Genomic DNA, 24919 nt, shown 5'->3' on the forward strand with positions numbered 1-24919 from the left:
CCAAGATTCTAGGCTGCTTGTGGCCTGTGGTTCTGAAACCCAGCTGGTCGGGAGGGCAGGAAGGAAGGGTGGACCCTCTTGACATTTCCTGTCTTGCTGTGAGTCACTGATACCAAGTACTTTTCTTGCACTTCTCTGCCTACTATCCGGAGAGCAGGAATGCGGCCACAGAAGTCAAACCGGAACCATCCTCTGCGTCATGATAACAGTTCTCACCGTGGTAAACTAGTGTGGTCTGCACCGATATCAGGGGGCACTCCCTCCCTGTGCAAGCAAGGAACTGAAGGATGGGCTCGCCATTACATTTTCCTTTGTAAGAAGAGGAGGGTGACACTTAGGAGAAAGAAAATCCTCCTGTATCACTTTGGTGCAGTGGAAAGGAGACTCATTTTGGAGAAGGAAGGCAAAATTTCCAATTCTGACTCAGCTGGGAAAGATTGTAAGCCCGTCTCACACCTGCTTCCCTTCTACTCCCTGTCTGCCCGGCTGCATTGCAAACAAACTGAAGTTGAATATGGGGTTTTGAGATTCCTGTAAGTAAATGCCTTAAAAATAAAAAATTTAAAGTAATTCTTGCTTGTGGAGTATAACGTCAATGGGATTAATCTTTGTAGGAAAAGTCTGTCATGGGGGCATGATAACAATTGTACCACCTAACTTCTAAGCTTGCTGGGAGGATCAGTAATAATAATAATAATAATAATAGCTACTGAGCACTTGTCTTACATTGGATATTATACTTTATATACATTATTGCTATTCCTCACAACACCCCACAACAAGCACCCCATTCTACCAGCTGCCTTGAAATGGGATGAGGTATACGATAGTGCTTTGAAAATATTAGTCATTAAATAAAAGTATTTTTATATAAAGGTATAATTAACATTAGTAAAAATTCCAGGGGCAACATTTTACTTAGGTTACAAAAAGCATGAGCTATGGAGTTACACACAACTAGGTTCAAATACCATTTTGCCCCATAGCTATTGCTAACTCTCTGGGCCTCAATTTCCTCCTCTGCAAAATGGGTACAATAACAGCTACCTCTTATGATTATAGCAATCACAAGGGCTATTTGTAAAAATTCCACATCTCTGTATTTGACACAATAGGTTCACCACAAATATGGACTCCCCTTTCTTTTCCATTTTTCCTCAAGGTAATAGAAATAAGACAAAGATCTTTAGAATCATTAATTAGGTATTTGATCATTTTTCAGAGTGCCTACAGCAATACTGAGGAAGAGGAAGGACAAGTATAAGAAAGAGGAATAACAGAATAGTATAAATGAAGGAGTTTGCTGACCATGAGGAAAATAGTCTGATTGTTCTCATAAAGTGTTTTTGGAAGTAACTTTGTATCAGAGACTTGAAAAAAAGTTGTGATGGAAGAGGAATTATTAAAAATGCATTTTATTTTCTTTAACATTGTCTGATCATAACAATATAATTTGATTCTAGGGTTTTGGTAGGGAAGTTTTTATGAATTCAGTTGTAGGAATGAATTTAAATTGCTAGTCATTGAGTAGCTGCCTCAGAAAACCAGAAACCTGGCCTGTCATACTGAGTATTCGCTGGAGGAGAGAAATTAAGCTGTATAGTGGTCACTGCTGTGCAGTAGAGAATTAGATATTTTCAATATTTTACTTTGTTCACACAATTAAACTTTTTATCCATGAGAGCTGGATCAGTTCTCAAAATGGTAAGTATTTTATTAAATAAACAGCTCCTTTTCTCAATCTCTTGCTAACTTTACACTTCAGAGTAGAAAATAACAAGTCAATATCTTTTTTTTTTTTTTTTCTTTTTGAGGTACACGGGGCTCTCACTGTTGTGGCCTCTCCCATTGCGGAGCACAGGCTCCGGACGTGCAGGCTCAGCGGCCATGGCTCACGGGCCCAGCCGCTCCGTGGCATATGGGATCTTCCCGGACCGGGGCACGAACCCGTGTCCCCTGCATCAGCAGGTGGACTCTCAACCACTGTGCCACCAGGGAAGCCCCAGTATCTTTTTTATATCAGTGCAGGTTACATTCAGTACAGTTCATGATATTCTCTACTTTTCATGGACAATTTTATGAATGTGGAGTTTTTTAGTACACTTGAAAGACTGCTTGTGTTGAAAAAACAGTCTTGAGAACTATCTCAGCAAACACACCGGCACCACCCTGTTATATGCCTGAAGCATCATAGTTTTCTGTTCAGGCAAGCTTTGTAGAGATTTGAGCACCGTATCATTGCGTTAGCCCTAAATACTTAAGTACATAAGTAGCATTCTTTTCCACAATTTTGGAAACTTAAAACACTGGGTTCTAATTATATCTTCACATCTAAAAATAAAGTATACTTTGCAAAGGAAAGACACAAGACCAGAAGAAACATTCTTGAATAGTAACAAACTTTTTACTACAAGGTCTTCATTTTATTCCACAGTTATCTCCTAACAAAATTCTTACTCTCTTTGTACCTACAGTCTCTGCTATGGAAATGGCTTCAGTTATGGGTGGTAAATAGAAAACTATCTGACAAACTGAGTATACGGCCCTGGTAATTATCTTGTCTATTACGGTTTCAGGTACTGAGTTGCATTTTCCTACAGTAGTTGATAGTTATTGAATACATATTTGATAAAGAGTTTAAAAGGTATCATCCAGGGCTTCCCTGGTGGTGCAGTGGTTGAGAGTCTGCCTGCCGATGCAGGGAACACGGGTTCGTGCCCCGGTCCGGGAAGATCCCACATGCCGCGGAGCGGCTGGGCCCGTGAGCCATGGCCACTGAGCCTGCACGTCCGGAGCCTGTGCTCCGCAATGGGAGAGGCCACAGCAGTGAGAGATCCGCGTACCGCACAAAAAAAAAATAATAATAAATAAATAAATAAAAGGTATCATCCAGAAAAATGAGTCCACATCTTTAAAAAGGATAGAGGGGGATAAAAGGAAATGAGTGAAACGTAGTATAGCTTTTAGAAGCAGTTTATAAGATCTTTGTGTGAGCCACATTTAACTAATGTCAGCAGTGTTGGTTGTAGCTTTCATTATTCATGGATATCCTGAGGACATAACATAAAAGTATTTTAATGCTACTAATATTGCTAAGCTTAACATGAGTTTCTCAATCATGAAAGGGGATTTTCTACTTGTTTAGTTCCTTATTCTTACACTAAAATATAAGCTGTGATTTTTGTTTTTTCATATTTTGGTTATTTGATATCCCTGTTCCACACAATACAGGATCCACATCTAAGGAACAGAAATTTGCTAGTGAGTCACATGGAAAAGAAACTTGAGTGTTTTTCAAGGCGAAGGAATTTTACAATAATAATGTAAAATAGGCAAACTCAACCTTGCCTCATCTCTGAGGTTTTTTTTCCTCCCTTCCCCTTAATTTTCCATATGTTGCATAAACTAAATTTAGAGAGGTTTGTCATTTTCAAAATAATTATGTTTACCACAGGAAGCAAAAAGGGTCAATTTTGAAAAGTGACATTTTTTTCTTCTACTGGTTTTCATTATAAAATTAGAAATACACCCTTACAGTTCCCAAATCCGCACAGTTGAAACTTGTACTGAAGGAGTTAAGGTGGAAGTAAGGCCTAGGCCGTAAAAGACCCCGTAGTTCTTAGAGAATTGGAGTTCTTACTTAGATCCTGAATTTGGAGTTTCCCTTCTACTATTAACCTTCTACTTCTTCTGCTATTTAACCCCAAAGTCCATCTCCTCTGTCAGCGTGAGGCCTCATTCCTCCCAGGAATGTTCCAGCTTGGTGCTTGGCTTTCTGACTGCATAGGTACAGTCTTGGTCCAAATCAGCCTCTCCAGCCTTCTGTGACAGAGCCACATCACGGTGCAGTGGTTCTCAAACTTTAATGTGCATCAGAACCACCTGGAGAACTTGTTAAAACACAGCTTACCGGGCATCACCCCTGGAGTTTCCGATTCATTGGTCTGGGACGGCGACTAAGAGGTAGCATTTCTAACAAGTTCTCACATGATGCTGATGCGGCCAGTTGGAAACCACCAGTGTGATGCAAAGTGCCCCAGACTGAAAGCTGAGAAATCTTGCCTTCATCTAGTTTCATAATTTCCCTCCACAAAAACACGAATGTGTGACCTCTGTGCCTTATATTTTTTTGTTGTTTTTGAAACAAAAAAAGTTTGAGCCGGTAAACTCTTGCTCAGAATTTCTCAATAACAGTATTTTGTTATCTTGATTATTAATTAGTCTTCTAATGTTTGTCATCCTCTTTCTATATAGCAACTTCCCACTCTTTAGCAAGGCTTTCTGCTTGCTGAAGCATCGTTTAATTTATTGCTTATGAAATAGTTTAAGCTGACCCATGGGCTCTAAGTGAGCTGTTTTCCATCTCCAATTGCCTCCTTCACCCAGAAAAACTATGCGAAAGCTCTATAGCATCTTCTTCTGGAACCAGATGGCTCTCACACAGCCATGAATAAAGTTAACATGTAAAAACGTATCATTTTTGTGGTTGTACCAAACTGATTTTTACCTCCAGTTAGTCAGTCACTTTTAGCAGAGGGAAAGCAGATGACAACATCAGGATCCTTATAAAAAAACAGACAACGTCCAGAAGATACTTAAGGCTGTCCTAGCTCCAAGCTGGGGAAAAATCATTTCCCTGGGGCTTAATTCCATTTTATACTTCTCTTTCTAACTTCATTTCTCAGTTTATTACTCATTACTGATAATTCTATGTTTGACTCTGGTTGGTCAAGATTTTGAAATGGCAAACCATGTATTATTTTCATTTAAATTTGCTTCAGGGTTAAAGGAGTCTGAAGATCACTGTTTTTTTTGACAGGAGAATCATCTAGATGTACATTCCAACAGATATGGAATTCCTTTCCTTTATTATCCACATGTGCTTTATGTAATCCAACCTTCTCCTAGCACTGAGAGACAACCATCTACCCATAATTTGCAAATTTGTATTCTGCTGAATACTGTCCTGCCTGGTTTTCGTAAGAACATTCCTACTGTTAATTCTCTTGAGCATTAAAAGCAAGTATAAGCCAAGAGACATACTATGCATATATTAATTTAAAAAAAAAACAAGTCTAATAACACAAGACAGCTCCTTGCTAAGGGGCACTGCCCCCATCAACACCCTCATTCCCAAAGCTTCACTGTTATCTCATAGTACTCTATCTGGTTCTTATCTATCTACGGTTCAATAGGATTTCCAGCTCCTGGGGGCAGGAATCCTGTCATACATCTTTTGCATCCTTCCTAGTGTCTAATGGAGTACTAAGCATCACATGGATATCCAATAAGCAATTGTTGAGTCATGCTGAATTGAATGAAAAATTCCCATGTTCAGGGCTTCCCTGGTGGCACAGTGGTTGAGAGTCCGCCTGCCGATGCAGGGGACACGGGTTCGTGCACCGGTCCGGGAAGATCCCACATGCCGCGGAGTGGCTAGGCCCGTGAGCCATGGCCGCTGAGTCTGCGCATCCAGAGCCTGTGCTCCACAATGGGAGAGGCCACAACAGTGAGAGGTCCGCGTACCGCAAAAAAAAAAAACAGTAAGAAAAATTCCCATATTCCTGGTGCTAATGAAGGAAGCAACTGAACCTACCCTTGCTCTCCACAGTCTGAGAATTATCATCAAAAGTAAGGATTATCAGATAAATAAAGATTACCAGGAAGGAAGAGCCAAAGACCAATGAAAAATAGTGCAAAGAAGGGCTACAAGAAAAATAATTCCTCTTTAACCTCATCTCTCTGCTGCAAAAAGGGAATGTTTGGTGAAAGTTATAGCCCACATGGTCTGTTGTGATTGTCACATGTACCAGCAGCATAGAGCAAAACAACTTTTTTTTAGGACTGAGTTTCTAATAAAAAAGTTTTGTGTTTATTTCTTTGATTCTATGATTAGTAAGCTTGTGTATAAATAATGAAAAGTGCTTCTCCAAGTCCATGACTAATTCCTAAATATTAATTGAGTACTCAGACACTAGTTTTTACTGCACATTTTCCTCCCTAATGTAAACCTTGTGAGTGTCATGTGCAGGAAGTAGGAGAGAGAACAGAGGTCTTCTGTTAACTTCAGTGCTATTACATGGACTTCCTTGAGGACTGTGTATTGGGTTCCATATTCTACAACCATGACCTCACAGTCATCTCTACCATGCCTTGGCTAGCTTCTGGTTTTTAAAATCTACTTTTGAATCGCTTGCTTTTTAGAGTTGTATTATAAAATCTGTCACTTTATACATTTCTCCCCCAGTGTCTACTGGAGTAATGAGCATCTTGTGGGTTTCCAATTAACAATTTTTTAATCATGTTGAATTGAATTTTAAAATTTGAGAGGAATTTAAAAATACTATTCTTTGTTTCCAGGATGAAAGTTTTGCATGGCATCTATGGTATAATTGAACAATTATTACAAACTAAATTATTACAAGCTAAATATCATAAAATATTGAAAAAATATTGTAACCAAAAATTGGCATTGCATACAAACACAGACACACCTTTGCTATTTCCTATAAAATATTTGTCTTATAGTTTTGTTTTGTTTTGTTTTGTTTTGCGGTACGCAGGGCTCTCACTGCTGTGGCCTCTCCCGTTGCGGAGCACAGGCTCCGGACGCGCAGGCTCAGCGGCCATGGCTTACGGGCCCAGTCGCTCCGCGGCATGTGGGATCTTCCCGGACCGGGGCACGAACCTGTGTCCCCTGCATCAGCAGGCGGACTCTCAACCACTGCGCCACCAGGGAAGCCCCTGTCTTATAGTTTTTACATAAAGATTTTATGTAAAAGCATTAACCATATTTTTTGAAAAGTATTTGGAACTCTTTGTTGTGTACAAATGCTAAGGTAGGACCACATGGGACCCATTTTTTTGGCTTTTGAAAAAGTAAACTCAATTTTTCCAATAAGTCTATGGACATTACATGGTATGTACATATGTTGGCCCGATAGATAACTTTACTTGTAGGGTTGGTCCAGTAACAAATCAAAGTCTTAAAGAAAAAAAAATAATGTCTTGGCACCACCCCACCTCAACTTTAAGGAATTCTCTGTAATAATGAATTTTCATCCTTTATAATAGAGATTTTCTTCTCATGCAGATGGTGGTATTTTGAATGAACAGAAGTGTATATAAAAGATCAATAGGAAATAAAGTTATACCCATATGAAAGGTGCTTTTCTCTAAATAACAAAAATTGGACTATAAAATAAAGATGATGGTTTTAGTTTTCTAAGTTCTCCCTCTTGTAATTTTATTGGCCCTTGTTCGGCAAAATGAAAATTGAAAATTAGCCTTTGTTGTTTTATTATACATACATATGTCTTGCAATCCACTTGATAGGCCACCATTGTCACTGGCAAAGCTAGAACATTTCATCAGACTGTTGTTGTGACTAGAAGTTTGGGATTGTTTAGCAAAACTAGAAGTTTGGGATTGTTTTGCAAAACTGAGCTGGGAGCAGGCCTGTTTTGCTGTGCTCACAGACTTGATTAACTGCCATTTTTCATATACAGTAGAACCTAAAGCAGTGGTTTCCAAAACATGACCTGAGAATCATCTAAGAAGCTTGTAATTATGCATATACCCAGGCCCCACATGGACCAACAGAATCAGAACCTCTGGGTGCAGGGCCTGAAGATTTACATTTAAACAAGTGTCCCACGTGATCATTACGCTCACCAAATTTGAAAGCCTGTAACTGCAGGCTCACACTTAATAATTAAAAAATATACAACTCAGGGCTTCCCTGGTGGTGCAGTGGTTGAGAGTCCGCCTGCCGATGGAGGCGACACGGGTTCGTGCCCCAGTCCAGGAAGATCCCACATGCGGCGGAGTGGCTGGGCCCGTGAGCCTTGGCCGCTGAGCCTGCGCGTCCGGAGCCTGTGCTCCGCAACGGGAGAGGCCACAAGAGTGAGAGGCCCGTGTACCGTTAAAAAAATATATATATATATACATATACAACTCATCTTTTGGTTAAAAAAAAAGATTAGTTTGGTAAAATTTATCTTTCGGTTTTATATTTGCTTTGCCTCTCCATTCAGTGTGCTTCTGTTATTTTCTGCTCTCATCCTTTTCTCTCTCCTCTTACTAAAGTAAGTCTCATAGAATTTTAGAACTACGTGTGATTGGAATCCTTTGGTTACAAGCAGCAGAATCTAATTCTGAGTGAGTTAAGCTAAAATAAAATTTATTGCAGTTTATGGAGTAGCTCATAAGTCAAAAAGAAATCTGAAGACCCAGTGTTAAGAAAGAATACGAGTTAGAGTGGAGTAAGAAGGACCTACCATCTTCACTTCCTGTGTCACTTTATTCAAATTTCAAATTACATTTAAAAAGTATAGGCTTTGTCTACCATGGTCCTGTTCCCATATCTTGGCCAGGAGAGGGAGTGTAGCTTAGGAGTGCTTTCCAGAACTGTATCTAGTGACTGACTGAGCGGTAGATCTCTAATAAAGCAAAATAGTAGTACCTTTACAAGAAGACTGAAGAAAGATTTCCATGTGGTCAAAAATGATAGGTTCACCATGATGCAGAAAACTTTAGAATACTGAATGTGAAGTCGTCATTTTAATCATAAGTCACCTAACTTCTGAGAGTTAGTTAACAAATACTTATTATACAGCTAGTACTCTGAGTCGGGTGCTATATTAGGTGTTAGGGAAATAATAACAAAGTTACTAGAGGTCAGGGCAACAAATTAAGGCAAATAGTAGGTGGGCTAGTTTAGAATGAATATATTTATAATACGAAGCCTCTAATCAGGACTAAGGGAAAAGCCTGTTTATGTAAATAAAAGTCTGAATCAGATGCCTTTTCATTTACATGGACTATTGTTTCCATTAACTAAGGAAGGCACTGTTTGCCTGCTGCGTGTTCTTATGGGGCCTTAAGGAATAGATACTGGGGCTTGCAATTTGTATAGTAGTGGATTAAATAATTATTGAATGAATAAAATGACCTGAGTATAAGTTTTTCTCTCAGTTAAGTAGGAGAGTAGTCTTTCTGAAATTATTTTGTGTTATATTACATTACATTATTTATTTGAACAGACCCCATCATTTCAACCAGTTTTTATTGAGCACCTAATGTGTGCTAGCTACTGGGGATACAGATTGTTCCTGCACTCAGGGAGTTCACATTCACTTTCAGGGAGTGCCTTTATTCACCAATAATGGAAAAGCAAACTTTAGCCTGGTTGTATATTAACTTATCACAAGTTCAATGATTTGCCCTCTTAAACTTGTTTTTGCAACAGGTGGTCCTGCCAGCAATGCTCCAGTCCCCAGTCACTCCACTAATCAATACACATTCATCCTTCATATTTGACATAAAAAGACCCTCTGGGTCGAGTTTTCTTGCTTTCCCTAAAATTTAAGTCTCCTATGGCATTTTATGCCAATACTTCCATCCATAATTGCTTACCTGCCTTCCTCCCCACTAGACCTTAACTTCTTCATCTTCCAGGAGCCTAGAGCCTCCTTAGACAATGTCTTACAGTTTCAACCACCATTTATACTCTGAGAAAGCTCAAAGCTATGTCTCCAGTTCAGAAATATCTGTTAATTTCTGGATTTATACAGCCTACTGCACACACAGAATTTCCAAATCTGATCTCACTGATCATTCCCTCATTTGTTTCCTCCTCTTGGAATCCTCAATTTGGGTGAAGGGTACTGCTTTCTATCCAGTTTTTCAAGACAGAAACCTGGAATCTCCTCTGCCTCTTCCGTCTCCTCCTCCTTCCACATGGATTCAGAATTCCTTCACCTTAATATATTTCTACACCACCCACTCTACTACATCACCCTGTCACCACCTTTGTTCAAGCAAGCATGATTTTTTGTTTGTTTTTAACATTTTTATTGGAGTATAATTGCTTTACAATGGTGTGTTAGTTTCTGCTTTAGTGAATCAGTTATACATATACATATATCCCCATATCTCTTCCCTCTTGCATCTCCCTCCCTCCCACCCTCCCTATCCCACCCCTCTAGGTGGTCACAAAGCACTGAGCTGATCTCCCTGTGCTATGCGACTGCTTCCCACTAGCTATCTATTTTACATTTGGTAGTGTATATATGTCCATATATACACTACCACTCTCTCACTTTGTCCCAGCCTACCCTTCCCCCTCCCCATGTCCTCAAGTCCTTTCTCTAGTAGGTCTGCATCTTTATTCCTGTCTTGACCCTAGGTTCTTCATGACCATTTTTTTTCAGATTCCATATATATGTGTTAGCATACAGTATTTGTTTTTCTCTTTCTGACTTACTTCACTCTGTATGACAGACTCTAGGTCCATCCACCTCACTACAAATAACTCAATTTCATTTCATTTTATGTCTGAGTAATATTCCATTGTATATATGTGCCACAACTTCTTTATGCATTCATCTGTCGATGGACACTTCGGTTGCTTCCATGTCCTGCCTATTGTAAACAGAGCTGCGGTGAACATTGTGGTACATGACTCTTCTTGAATTATGGTTTTCTCAGGGTATATGCCCATTAGTGGGATTGCTGGGTCATATGGCAGTTCTATTTTTAGTTTTATAAGGAACCTCCATTACTGTTCTCCATAGTGGCTGTATCAATTTACATTCCCATCAACAGTGTATGAGAGTTCCCTTTTCTCAACACCCTCTCCAGCATTTATTGTTTGTAGATTTTTTGATGATGCCCATTCTGACTGGTGTGACATGATATCGCATTGTAGTATTGACTTGCATTTCTCTAATGATTAATGATGTTGAGCATTCGTTCATGTGTTTGTCAGAACTCTGTATATCTTCTTTGGAGAAATGTCTATTTAGGTCTTCTGCCCATTTTTGGATTGGGATGTTTGTTTTTTTGATACTGAGCTGCATGAGGTGCTTGTAAATTTTGGAGATTAATCCTTTGTCAGTTGCATCATTTGCAAATATTTTCTCCTATTCTGAGGGTTATCTTTTCATCTTGTTTATGGTTTCCTTTGCTGTGCAAAAGCTTTTAAGTTTCATTAGGTCCCATTTGTTTATTTTTATTTCCATTTCTCTAGGAGGTGGGTCAAAAAGGATCTTGCTGTGAATTATGTCACAGAGTGTTCTGCCTATGTTTTCCTCTAAGAGTTTGATAGTGGCTGGCCTTACATTTAGGTCTTTAATCCACTTTGAGGTTTTTTTTCTGTATGGTGTTAGGGAGTGTTCTAATTTCATTCTTTTACATGTAGCTTTCCAGTTTTCCTAGCACCACTTACTGAAGAGGCTGTCTTTTCTCCACTGTATATTCTTGCCTCCTTTATCAAACATAGGGTGACCATATGTGTGTCGGTTTATGTCTGGGCTTTCTCTCCTGTTCCATTGATCTTTATTTCTGTTTTTGTGCCAGTCCCATACTGTCTTGATTACTGTAGCTTTGTAGTATAGTCTGAAGTCCAGGAGTATGATTCCTCCAGCTCCATTTTTCTTTCTCAAGATTGCTTTGGCTATTCGGGGTCTTTTGTGTTTCCATACAAATTTTGAAATTTTTTGTTCTAGTTCTGTGAAAAATGCCAGTGGTAGTTTGATAGGGATTGCATTGAATCTGTAGATTGCTTTGGCTAGTAGAGTCATTTTCACAATGTTGCTGCTTCGAATCCAAGAACATGGTATATCTCTCCATCTATTTGTATCATCTTTAATTTCTTTCATCATGGTCTTATAATTTTCTGCATACAAGTCTTTTCTCTCCTTAGGTAGGTTTATTCCTAGGTATTTTATTCTTTTTGTTGCAATGGTAAATGGGAGTGTTTTCTTAATTTCACGTTCAGATTTTTCATCATCAGTGTATAAGAATGCAAGAGACTTATGTGCATTAATTTTGTATCCTGCTACTTTACCAAATTCATTGATTAGCTCTAGTAGTTTTCTGGTAGCATCTTTAGGATTCTCTATGTATAGTTCCATGTCATCTGCAAACGGTGACTCCTTTACTTCTTCTTTTCTGATTTGGATTCCTTTTATTTGTCTTCTCTGATTGCTGTGGCTAAAACTTCCAAAACTATGTTGAATAATAGTGGTGAGAGTGGGCAACCTTGTCTTATTCCTGATCATAGTGGAAATGGTTTCAGTTTTTCACCATTGAGGACGATGTTGGCTGTGGGTTTGTCATCTATGGCCTTTATTATGTTGAGGTAAGTTCCCTCTGTGCCTACTTTCTGGAGGGTTTTTATCATAAATGGGTGTTGAATTTTGTCAAAAGCTTTCTCTGCATCTATTGAGATTATAATATAGTTTTTCTCCTTCAATTTGTTAATATGGTGTATCACATTGATTGATTTGCATATATTGAAAAATCCTTGCATTCCTGGGGTAAACCCCACTTGATCATGGTGTATGATCCTATTAGTGTGCTGTTGAATTCTCTTTACTAGTATTCTGTTTAGGATTTTTGCATCTATGTTCATCAGTCATACTGGCCTGTAGTTTTCCTTTTTTGTGACATCTTTGTCTGGTTTTGATATCAGGGTGATGGCCTCGTAGAATAGTTTGGGATTGTTCCTCCCTCTGCTATATTTTGGAAGAGTTTGAGAAGGATAGGTGTTAGCTCTTCTCTAAATGTTTGATAGAATTCACCTGTGAAGCCATCTGGTCCTGGGCTTTTGTTTTTTGGAAGAATTCTAATCACAGTTTCAATTTCAGTGCTTGTGATTGGTCTGTTCATATTTTCTGTTTCTTCCTGGTTCAGTCTCAGAAGGTTGTGCATTTCTAAAAATTTGTCCATTTCTTCCAGGTTGTCCATTTTATTGGCATATAGTTGCTTGTAGTAACCTCTCATGATCCTTTGTATTTCTACAGTGTCACTTGTTACTTCCCCTTTTTCATTTGTAATTCTATTGATTTGAGTCTTCTCCCTTTTTTTTGTGATGAGTCTGGCTAATGGTTTATCAATATTGTTTATCTTCTCAAAAAACCAGCTTTTAGTTTTATTGATCTTTGCTATTGTTTCATTTCTTTTTCATTTATTTCTGATCTGATCTTTATGATTTCTTTCCTTCTGCTAACTTTGGGGCTTTTTTGTTCTTTCTCTAATTGCTTTAGGTGTAAGGTTAGGTTGTTTATTTGAAATGTTTCTTGTTGCTTAAGGTAGGATTGTATTATTATAAACTTCCCTCTTAGAATTGCTTTTGCTGCATCCCATAGGTTTTGGGTCGTCGTGTTTTCATTGTCATTTGTTTCTAGGTATTTTTTGATTTCCTCTTTGATTTTTTCAGTGATCTCTTGGTTATTAAGTAGTGTATTGTTTAGCCTCCATGTGTTTGTATTTTTTCAGATTCTTTTCCTGTAATTCATATTTAGTCTCATAGCATTGTGGTCAGAAAAGATACTTGATACGATTTCAATTTTCTTAAATTTACCAAGGCTTGACTTGTTACCCAAGATATGATCTATCCTGGAGAATGTTCCATGAGCACTTGAGAAGAAAGTGTATTCTGTTGTTTTTGGGTGGAATGTCCTGTAAATATCAATTAAGTCCATCTTGTTTAATGTATCATTTAATGCTTGTGTTTCCTTATTTATTTTCATTTTGGATGATCTGTCCATTGGTGAAAGTGGGGTGTTAAAGTCACCTACTATGATTGTGTTACTGTCGATTTCCCCTTTTATGGCTGTTAGTATTTGCCTTATATATTGAGGTGCTCCTATGTTGGGTGCATAAATATTTACAATTGTTAAACCTTCTTCTTGGATTGATCCCTTGATCATTATGTAGTGTCCTTCTTTGTCTCTTGTAATAGTCTTTGTTTTGAAGTCTATTTTGTCTGATATGAGAATTGCTACTCCAGCTTTCTGGTTTTTTGGGGGGTTTTTTTGTGTGTGTGTGGTACGCAGGACTCTCACTGTTGTGGCCTCTCCCATTGCAGAGCACAGGCTCCAGACGTGCAGGCTCAGCGGCCATGGCTCATGGGCCCAGCTGCTCCATGGCATGTGGGATCTTCCCGGACTGGGGCATGAACCCGTGTCCCCTGCATTGGCAGGTGGACTCTCAACCACTGCGCCACCAGGAAAGCCCTCCAGCTTTCTTTTGATTTCCATTTGCATCGAATATCTTTTTCCATCCCCTCACTTTCAGTCTGTTTGTGTTCCTAGGTCTGAAGTGGGTCTCTAGTAGACAGCATATGCCTTGTTTTTGTATCCATTCATCCAGTCTGTGTCTTTCAGTTGGAATATTTTATCCATTTACATTTAAGGTAAATATCAATATGTATTTTTCTACTACCATTTTCTTAATTGTTTTTGGTTTGTTATTGTAGGTCTTTTCCTTCTCTTGTGTTTGCTGCCTAGAGAGGTTCCTTTAGCATTTGTTGTAAAGCAGGTTTGGTGGTGCTGAATTCTCTTCACTTTGCTTGCCTGTAAATGTTTTAATTTCTCTGTTGAATCTGAATGTGATCCTTGCTGGCTAAAGTAATCTCGGTTGTAGGCTTTTCCCTTTCTTCACTTTAAATATACCCTGCCACACCCTCCTGGCTTGCAGAGTTTGTGCTGAAAGATCAGATGTTAACCTTATGGGGATTCCCTTTTATATGTTTTTTGTTGCTTTTCCCTTGCTGCTTGTAATATTTTTTCTTTGTATTTAAGCTTTGATAGTTTGATCAATATGTGTCTTGGCATGTTTCTCCTTGGATTTATCATGTGTGGGACTCTCTGTGCTTCCTGGACTTGATTAACTATTTCCTTACCCATTTTAGGGAAGTTTTCAACTATAATCCCTTCAAATATTTTCTCAGTCCCTTTTTCTCTTCTTTTTCTGGGATGCCTATAATTCGAATGTTGGTGCATTTAATATTGTCCCAGAGGTCTCTGAGACTGTCCTCAATTCTTTTCATTCTTTTTTCTTTATTCTGCTCTGCAGTAATTATTTCCACTATTTTATCTTCCAACTAACTTATCCGTTCTTCTATCTGAGTTATTCTGCTATTGATCCCTTCTAGAGAATTTTTAATTTCATTTATTGTGTTGTTCATGATTGTTTGTTTGCTCTTTAGTTCTTCTAGGTCCTTGTTAAACGTTTCTTTTATTTTCTCCATTCTGTTCCAAGATTTTGGATCATGTTTACTATCATTATTCTGAATTCTTTTCCGATAGACTGCCTATTTCCTCTTCGTTTGTTAGGTCTGGTGGGTTTTTACCTTGCTCCTTCATCTGCTGTATATTTCTGTGTCTTCTCATTTTGCTTAAATTACTGTGTTTGCGGTCTCCTTTTCGCAGGCTGCAGGTTCATAGTTCCCGTTGTTTTTGGTGTCTGCCCCCAGTGGCTAAGGTTGGTTCAGTGGGTTTTGTAGGCTTCCTGTTGGAGGAGACTAGTGCCTGTGTTCTGGTGGATGAGGCTGGATCTTGTGTTTCCGGTGGGCAGGTCCATGTCTGGTGGTGTGTTTTGGGGTGTCTGTGACCTTGTTATGATTTTAGGCAGCCTCTCTGCTAATGGGTGGGGTTGTGTTCCTGTCTTGCTAGTTGTTTGGCATAGGGTGTACAGCACTGTAGCTTGCTGGTCCTTGAGTGGAACTGGGTCTTGGCCTTGAGATGGAGATCTCTGGGAGATTTTCACCGTTTGATATTAAGTGGAGCTTGGAGGTCTCTGGTGTACCAATGTCCTGAACTTGGCTGTCCCACCTCGGAGGCACAGCCCTGATGCCTGTCTGGAACACCAAGAGCCTGTCATCCACACGGCTCAGAATAAAAGGGAGGGAAAAAAAGGAGGGAAGCAAGGAAGGAAGGAAGGAAGGGAAAGAAAGAAAGAAAAGAAAGAAAGAAAGGGATAAAGTAAAATTAAATTAAAGTTATTAAAATAAAAAAATAATTATTAAAAAAATTTTTAAGTAATTAAAAAAAAGAAAGAACAACCAAACCAAAAAACAAATCCACCAATGATAGCAAGTGCTGAAAACCATACTAAAAAAACAAACAGAAAACGGATAGACAGAACCCTAGGACAAATGGTAAAAGCGAAGCTATATAGACGAAATCACACACAGAAGCATACACATACACACTCAGGAAAAGAGAAAAAGGGAAAAAAACATATATATCATTGCTCCCAAAGTCCACCTCCTCAATTTGGGATGATTCGTTGTCTATTCAGGTATTCCGTAAGTGCAGGGTACATCAAGTTGATTGTGGAGATTTAATCCGCTGCTCCTGAGGCTGCTGGGAGAGATTTCCCTTTCTCTTCTTTTCTTGCACAGCTCCCAGGGTTCAGCTTTGGATTTGGCCCCGCCTCTGCATGTAGGTCGCCTGAAGGCATCTCTTCTTCGCTCAGACAGGACGGTGTTAAAGGAGCAGCTGCTTCGGGGGCTCTGGCTCACTCAGGCCGGGGGGAGGGAGGGGTACGGAGCGTGGGGTGAGCCTGCGGCGGCAGAGGCCGGTGTGATGTTGCAGCAGCCTGAGGCGCTCCGTGTGTTCTCCTGGGGAAGTTGTCCCTGGATCACGGGGTCCTGGCAGTGGCGGGTTGCACACGCTCCCGGGAGGGGAGGTGTGGATAGTGACCTGTGCTTGCACACAGGCTTCTTGGTGGCAGCAGCAGCAGCAGCCTTAACATCTCATGCCCGTCTCTGGGGTCTGTGCGGATAGCCGCGGCTCGTGCCGGTCTCTGGAGCTCCTTTAAGCGGCGCTCTTAATCCCCTCTCTTCGCGCACCAGGAAACAAAGAGGGAAGAAAAAGTCTCTTGCCTCTTTGGCAGTTCCAGACCTTTTCCCGGACTCCCTCCCGGCTAGGTGTGGCGCACTAGCCCCTTCAGGCTGTGTTCACGCCGGCAACCCCTGTCCTCTGCCTGGGATCCAACCGAAGCCCAAGCCTCAGCTCCCAGCCCTGCCCACCCCAGCGGGTGAGCAGACAAGCCTCTCGGGCTGGTGAGTGCTGGTCGGCTCCGATCCTCTGTGCGGGAATCGCTCCACTTTGCCCTCCGCATCCCTGTTGCTGCGCTCTCCTCCGTGGCTCCGAACCTCCCCCCTCCGCCACCCTCAGTCTCCGCCCGCGAAGGGCCTTCCTAGTGTGTGGAAACCTTTCCTCCTTCACAGCTCCCTCCCACTGGTGCAGGTCCCGTCCCTATTCTTTTGTCTCTGTTTATTCTTTTTTCTTTTGCCCTACCCAGGTACGTGGGGAGTTTCTTGCCTTTTGGGAGGTCTGAGTTCTTCTGCCAGCGTTAGCAGGTGTTCTGTAGGAGTTGTTCCACATGTAGATGTATTTCTGATGTATCTGTGGGGAAAAAGGTCTTCTCCACATCTTACTCTTCTGCCATCTTGAAGCTTCTCCAAGCCAGCATGATTTTTGTGAGAACTGCAGTAGCTTCTAAATTAGCCTAGCCCCTTCTGGTCCATCTTTCAAAGAGTTAGCAGAAGCCAACTTTATAAAACAAAACTTATTTCCCTTACCTCTTTTAAAAAACGTTTCAAAAGCTTTTGTAATGTTAAAGAGAAAGTTCAAGTTCACAGGCACTATATGAAAACCTCTTAATCGTCCATCCTTGCCCATCAGTCTAATTTCTAGGTCTGCCAAAGCCAGCAAGTAGTGTTTGAGATCCCCCCCCCGCCACCCTATCCCAAGGCCTTACCATTTTAGTGAGAGTGACTTCCAACTGCCTGACGTCTTTCTCCTCTAGCTGTCCTCAACCAACAAATATCAAAAACTGATGCATGAATGAGTAGTCCAACTTCCTTCCTCTTGTTAGATAACTCTAAGGCCTGTGTCCTATATCAACTCCCAGAATTCCCCAGTGTAACTGATTTCCATTTATCTGTATTTACCACAGTGGTAACAGACTTGATAAAGTAACCTTTGTGGCTGCCTCTCCTTTTCCCAGCTTACTTTCCCACAGTCCTCCCAGTGTCTCCTGGGATCACCCCACTGATACAATGAATCCTTGTCTCTAAATCAGATTTTTAGGAAGCCAAATAGACACCCAACATGTATCCGTTGCTTCAGAAAAAAAAAAATTGCATTTTAAAAAATGTCATGTTTTCCCTGCAATGATTCTGGCTCCTACCTCCATTACTTTGCTAAACTTTACTAATTTCTTAAAATTTTTGCCCAAGCACTGCCTCTTTAAAGGAAGCTTAACACTGAGTTGTGGACTGGAAGCTCTACCTCACCGTACACAAGCATACCTATATCATGGCAGACAGCTTAATCTTTGATTTGTTTGTCTGGCTTCCCTAGTAGACTGTGATCTCCTTGAGAGTAGGGATCAAGATATATTTGAATGTTTAGTCCAGCCCTAACAATATAAGGGAAGACAACATTGATTAAGCTCACTAAATGTTTGCTTGAATGAATGGTTTTTTAATGAATACGTTATGAATGAATGAGTAAATAAAAAATGAAACCAACAAGGGCAGATTTAATTCAAGTAAAGAAATCTATTGCTGAATGAAAATTTATGCAATTAATCCCATGTTTCAGGAGAAATAGTTTATTTGCACCATTGTGCAGGTAAGTGTGGATAACAATAAAATATTACATTCTAAGCAATCGTTATGTCCCAGACACTGTGTAAGCACATTAAAAATATTACATATCTAATCTTCCCATTGTATATGACATTATGATATCATATTACATTACACCTATTAGAATTTATTATTATGACTGTTATCGTTTAACGAAGAGTTAATTATGCTCATGCTGGATATTTTAAAGCAGTTTCTTTTCACAAGAGTCTCAGAAAGTCCCATTATCCTTATCAAGGTGGTACAGAATAATAAATTCAAATGATGGGTTGAGTTTGGGAACTTTCTTCCTTTTGCCTTGCTCAATACAGGAGGTTAATAATTGCCAGGGGGCAAACTTCTCACCTCACACTGTTTTGTAACTTTTTTTTTTTTAATTTATTTTTGGCTGTGTTGGGTCCTCATTCCTGCGCGCACGCTTCCTCTAGTTGTGGTGAGTGGGGGCTACTCTTCCTTGCGGTGTGCGGGCTTCTCATTGCAGTGGCTTCTTTTTGCAGAGAACGGGCTCTAGGCATGCGGGCTTCAGTAGTTGTGGTGTGCAGGCTCAGTAGTTGTGGCTCGCGAGCTCTAGAGCGCAGGCTCAGTAGTTGTGGTGCACGGGCTTAGTTGCTCTGTGGCATGTGGGATCTTCCCGGACCAGGGCTCGAACCCACGTCCCCTGCATTGGCACATGGATTCTTAACCCCTGAGCCACCAGGGAAGCCCTGCTTTGTAACTTAATGCAGCCAAAATACTCTTATTATGACCATAGGCTAGAATTTCCTAAAACCAGTTTCAGAATTATATTTTACAAACACATTCAAAATTTGGGTTCACAATAAAGTAGTAAAACATTTATTCAACAAACGTAGTAAGCCCTTTTTGTATATATTGCATGGTATTAACTTCTGGGGATACAGACTTAACTAAGTCAGGATTCCGATCACTGGCATGTGGTAGCTTATCTTGAATAATACAGCTGACCCTTGAACAACATGGGTTTGAACTGCGTGGGTGCAACTTATACTCAGTTTTTCCAATAAATATACAGGCCCTCAGTATCTTCGGGGTTCCATATCCGTGGATTCAACCAACTGCAGATCATGTAATATTTATGATCTGGATCTGCAGTTGGATGAATCCATAGATTTGGAGTCTGTGGATACCGAGGGCAAATATGGGACTCAAGCATCCGTGGATTCTGGTATCTGTGGTGGGTCCAATCCCCCTCAGATTCTGATGACTGTAATTGCCCTTTCCAACTTCAGGATCAATGACCAAAAGGTACCACCTAAGTCTTTTTTCCTCTACTGTGACTAGAATTAAAAATAAAGATTGACTTGGTCTTTGATAATTTTGTATTTGTTTAGTCTTTCTGCTAAGAAAGTCCAGATGCTTTATAGACATTAGCATGTTTATCTTGAAATGACTACTCCCTTTGTGTCAAAACTGAACTAAACAGTACTTTCATTTTATCTATGAATGAATGAATTTATTAATTTTGCTTTTCTCTTCTGGTTTTTTCTCTGGAAGAGTACTTGTTTTTTTTGAGGAAAGGGACCATGTTTTACCTATTTTTGTATCACCAGGACCAGCCATGGCTTTAGGCACCTCATAAGCACTCTATAAAGTGTTTCTACAATGGATTAAAAAACAATTCTGTAAAACATTTCATGCTTTTAAGCTTAAAAACTAGAAATGTTTTTGCAGAGTAGTTCTTTATAAATTTTTATCAATAAAGGCATTTAGGTTTAAGTCCTATGAACTAATCTGTACCTTAATTAATCCCCACCCCAGTAGCTTTTCTTCCAGACATAGCTTGAAATCAGTGATAAATTCTAATTCATAAAACTAATCTCTAGTGTTAGTTACATCCTGTCTGCCTCATTCACTAGCTTTCCAACAATAATCTGAAGTAGTCAGCATGTAGTAATCAGGAAAACTTTACTGGCGTGCTTCCAGGCCCTAGTCATCGTAGTCATCGTTTATGAGCCTTAACACTATTAAGTCACATCAACTTAGGCTCAACCACATGAATGAAAATTCCACGATACTCTAAGCCACTATGTACATACAGGTCCACAATTTACAAAGAGGCTGTACTTAGAAGTTCGTTTTCACATCAGTGTCTGCAGCTTGGAGAGCATTTTCATAAATTCCCAAACTAGCCCATCAAATCCTTTTGTAAACTTTATTTAAAGACAGCTGAATCATAAATGCTAATAGTTGTACTCAAAGTTATAGATTCTGGGTCGTGGACCTCTGGTGCAGGAAACTGGGGAGTAGGGATGGGGTTTGTCAGAGAAAGAGGTATCCCCCGAAGGCCTGAATACACCAGTGTAGCAAATCCCCCAGTCTTTGCAAAGCCTATGCAGCACCACTGGGGGCACATACATTTACATTACTTTTGGGTCACACATACCTTCCGGAACCCAACAGCAGGACGAAGGCAGAGGGCTGGCTTCCCAATGTCTAGACTTACAGCTTTCTTTGGACATCCCTGCCACCTTTTCTCTAAAGGGCCAGACAGTAAATATGTTAGGCTTTTCAGGCCATACAGTCCCTGTCACAAGTATGCACCTCTGCTGCTGCGGTGTGAAAGCAGCCAAAGATGATACATAAACATATGAGCATAGCTGTGTTATAGTAAAACTTTACTAACAGATACTGAAATTTGAATTTTATATAATTTTCACTTGTCACAAATATTATACTTCTTTTGAGGTTTTTTCTTCCCCCCAACCATTTAAAAATAGAGAAACATTCTTAGCTGTGCTGGACAAAATAGACAGAAGGCTGGATTTGGCCCACAGGCCATAGTTTGCCAACCCTGCTTTAAAACAATCCGTGTTTGAGACTTCCCTGGTGGTCCAGTGGTTAAGAATCTGCTTTCCAATTCAGGGGATGTGGGTTCGATCTGGGGAACTAAGATCCCACATGCTGCGGGGCAACTAAGCCCACACGCCACAACGAGAGCCCTCACGCTCTGGAGCCCATGCGCCACAGCTAGAGAGAAGCCTGCACGCCACACGAAGAGCCCGCGTGCCACAACTAAGACCTGACGCAGCCATAAATAAATAAATAAATATTAAGGGAAAACATCCGTGTTTAACTTCACATTTGCTATAATTCTCTTTCTGCCTCCTGTTCCATCTCCCTCATGCACGCTGAACTCGTTTTGTTCTAAATCCCCTGCAGGACCATACTAGGCCAAAGTATCCCGTGCTCTGATGTGTCTAAATTTTCCTTCCTGCCTTCCCATTTCTCAGGTACAGCTTTCCAGATAGTTCTTAAGAAAAATTAAATGGATTCACCAAGAAGTGCTGTTGCCAGAGTATTCTCTAGAAAATACAAATCTGGACCTGTCATCCCAGTTCACTAATTTGTATTCTTTTCCTGGTTAGCAAAGTAGTTTCACCTTGATTACTATTTTGATTTTGACATCCCTGAAATTTAGAAATAGAGATTTGATTATCTATGGATTATAGCAAAGTTCCAAACCTGGTTTTCTTCCAACTTTGTAAACAGGACATTGTGGACTCATTTCATCTTCCCATTACAGGGATTACAGACAAATTTATTTATTTATTTATTTAAAAAATTTTTCATTTATATACAATTTTTAAAGATTGCTTTCCATTTACACTTATTGCAAAATGTTGGTTATACACCCTGTATTGTACACTACATCACTGAACCTATCTTACACCCAGTAGTTTGTACACCCCCCTCCTCCAACTTCATACTGGCCCCCTCCCTGGAAACACAAACTAATTTATTTTTTGAACATCTTTATTGGAGTATAATTGCTTTACAGTGTTGTGTTATACAGTTTCGGCTGTATAACAAAGTGAATCAGCTATATGCATATGTACATCCCCATATCCCCTCCCTCTTGCGTCTCCCTCTCTCCCACCCTCCCTATTCCACCCCTCTAGATAAGCAAAGCACTGAGCTGATCTCCCTGTGCCTGCTTCCCACTAGCTATGTTTTACATTTGGTAGTGTATCTATGTCAGTGCTACTCTCTTACTTCATCCCAGCTTACCCCTCCTCTTCCCCGTGACCTCAAGTCCATTGTCTGTGTCTTTATTCCTGTCCTGCCCCTAGGTTCTTCATGACCATTTTTTTTGTTTTTAGATTCCATATATATGTGTTAGCATACGGTATTTGTTTTTCCCTTTCTGACTTACTTCACTCTGTATGACAGTCTCTAGGTCTATCCACCTTATTACAAATAACTCAATTTCGTTTCTTTTTATGGCTGAGTAATATTCCATTGTATATATGTGCCACACATTCTTTATCCGTTCATCTGTCACTGATGGACACTTAGGTTTCTTCCATGTCTTGGCTACTGTAAACAGTGCTGCAATGAACATTGTGATACATGTCTCTTTTTGAATTATGGTTTTCTCAGGGTGTATGTAGTGGGATTGCTGGGTCATATGGTAGTTCTATTTTTAGTTTTTTAAGGAATCTCCGTACTGTTCTCCATAGGGTCTGTACCAATTTACATTCCCACCAACAGGGCAAGAGGGTTCCATTTTCTCCACACCCTCTCCAGCATTTATTGTTTGTAGATTTTTGGATGATGGCCATTCTGACTGGTAGGAGGTGATACCTCATTGTAGTTTTGATTTGGATTTCTCTAATGATTAGCGATGTTGAGCATCCTTTCCTGTGTTTGCTGGCAATCTGTATATCTTCTTTGGAGAAATGTCTATTTAAGTCTTCAGCCCATTTTTGGATTGGGCTGTTTGTTTTTTTTAATATTGAGCTGCATGAGCTGCTTGTAAATTTCAGAGATTAATCCTTTGTCAGTTGCTTCATTTCCAAATACTTTCTCCCATTCTGAGGGTTGTCTTTTCGTCTTATGGTTTCCTTTGCTGTGCAAAATCTTTTAAGTTTCATTAGGTCCAATTTGTTTATTTTTGTTTTTATTTCCATTTCTCTAGGAGGTGAGTCAAAAAGGATCTTGCTGTGATTTATGTCATAGAGTGTTCTGCCTATGTTTTCCTCTAAGAGTTTGATAGTGGCTGGCCTTACATTTAAATCTTTAATCCATTTTGAGTTTATTTTTGTGTATAGTGTTAGGAAGTGTTCTAATTTCATTCTTTTACATGTAGCTGTCCAATTTTCCCAGCACCACATATTGGAGAGGCTGTCTTTTCTCCACTGTATACTCTTGCCTCCTTTATCAAAGATAACGTGAGCATATGTGCGTGGGTTTATCTCTGGGCTTTCTATCCTGTTCCATTGATCTATATTTCTGTTTTTGTGCCAGTACCATTCTGTCTGGATTACTGTAGCTTTGTAGTAGAGTCTGAAGTCAGGGAGCCTGATTCCTCCAGCTCCGTTTTTCTTTCTCAAGATTCTTTTGGCTATTTGGGGTCTTTTGTGTTTCCATACAAATTGTGGAATTTTTTTGTTCTAATTCTGTGACAAATGCCAGTGGTAATTTGATAGGGATTGCACTGAATCTGTAGATTGCTTTGGGGAGTATAGTCATTTTCACAATGTTGCTTCTTCCAATCCAGGAACATGGTATATCTCTCCATCTGTTTGTATCATCTTTAATTACTTTCATCAGTGTCTTATAGTTTTCTGCATACAGGTCTTCTGTCTCCTTAGGTAGGTTTATTCCTAGGTATTTTATTCTTTTTGTTGCAGTAGTAAATGGGAGTGTCCTTAATTTCTCTTTCAGATTTTTCATCATTAGTGTATAGGAATGCAAGAGATTTCTGTGCATTAATTTTTTATCCTGCTGCTCTACCAAATTCATTGTTTAGCTCTAGTAGTTTGGTGGTAGCATCTTTAGGATTCTCTACGTATAGTATCATGTCATCTGCAAACAGTGACAGTTATACTACTTCTTTTCTGATTTGGATTCTTTTATTTCATTTTCTTCTCTGACTGCCATGGCTAAAACTTCCAAATCTATGTTGTATAATAGTGGTGAGAGTGGGCAACCTTGTCTTATTCCTGATCTTAGAGGAAATGGTTTCAGTTTTTCACCATTGAGAATGATGTTTGCTGTGGGTTTGTCATATATGGCCTTTATTATGTTGAGGTAGGTTCCGTCTGTGCCTACTTTTTGGAGAGTTTTTATCATAAATGGGTGTTGAATTTGGTCGAAAGCTTTTTCTGCATCTATTGAGATGATCATATGGTTTTTCTCCTTCAATTTGTTAATATGGTGTATCACATTGATTGATTTGCATATATTGAAGAATCCTTGCATTCCTGGGATAAACCCCACTTGATCATGGTGTATGATCCTTTTAATGTGCTGTTGGATTCTCTTTGCTAGTACTTTGTTGAGGATTTTTGTATCTATGTTCATCCGAGTTATTGGCCTGTAGTTTTCTTTTTTTGTGACACCTGTGTCTGGTTTTGGTATCAGGGTGATGGTGGCTTTGTAGAATAGTTTGGGATTGTTCCTCCCTCTGCCATATTTTGGAAGAGTTTGAGAAGGATAGGTGTT

General features: G+C 39.8%; 1 long non-coding RNA gene across 1 annotated transcript in view; it reads left to right on the forward strand.

Moving 5' to 3' along the window:
* Positions 1 to 276: 276 nt before the first annotated feature.
* The window catches only part of LOC309806272, a 37780-nt gene continuing 13137 nt past the window's right edge, over positions 277 to 24919 (forward strand). Inside the window, exon 1 of the long non-coding RNA XR_014294363.1 lies at positions 277 to 533. This is a non-coding gene — a long non-coding RNA (uncharacterized lncRNA). The remainder of the gene's footprint in view (positions 534 to 24919) is intronic.

The sequence above is a fragment of the Mesoplodon mirus genome, assembly GCF_964341445.2.
Source record: "Mesoplodon mirus genome assembly, chromosome: 6".
In the NCBI taxonomy this organism is placed as follows: domain Eukaryota; kingdom Metazoa; phylum Chordata; class Mammalia; order Artiodactyla; family Ziphiidae; genus Mesoplodon; species Mesoplodon mirus.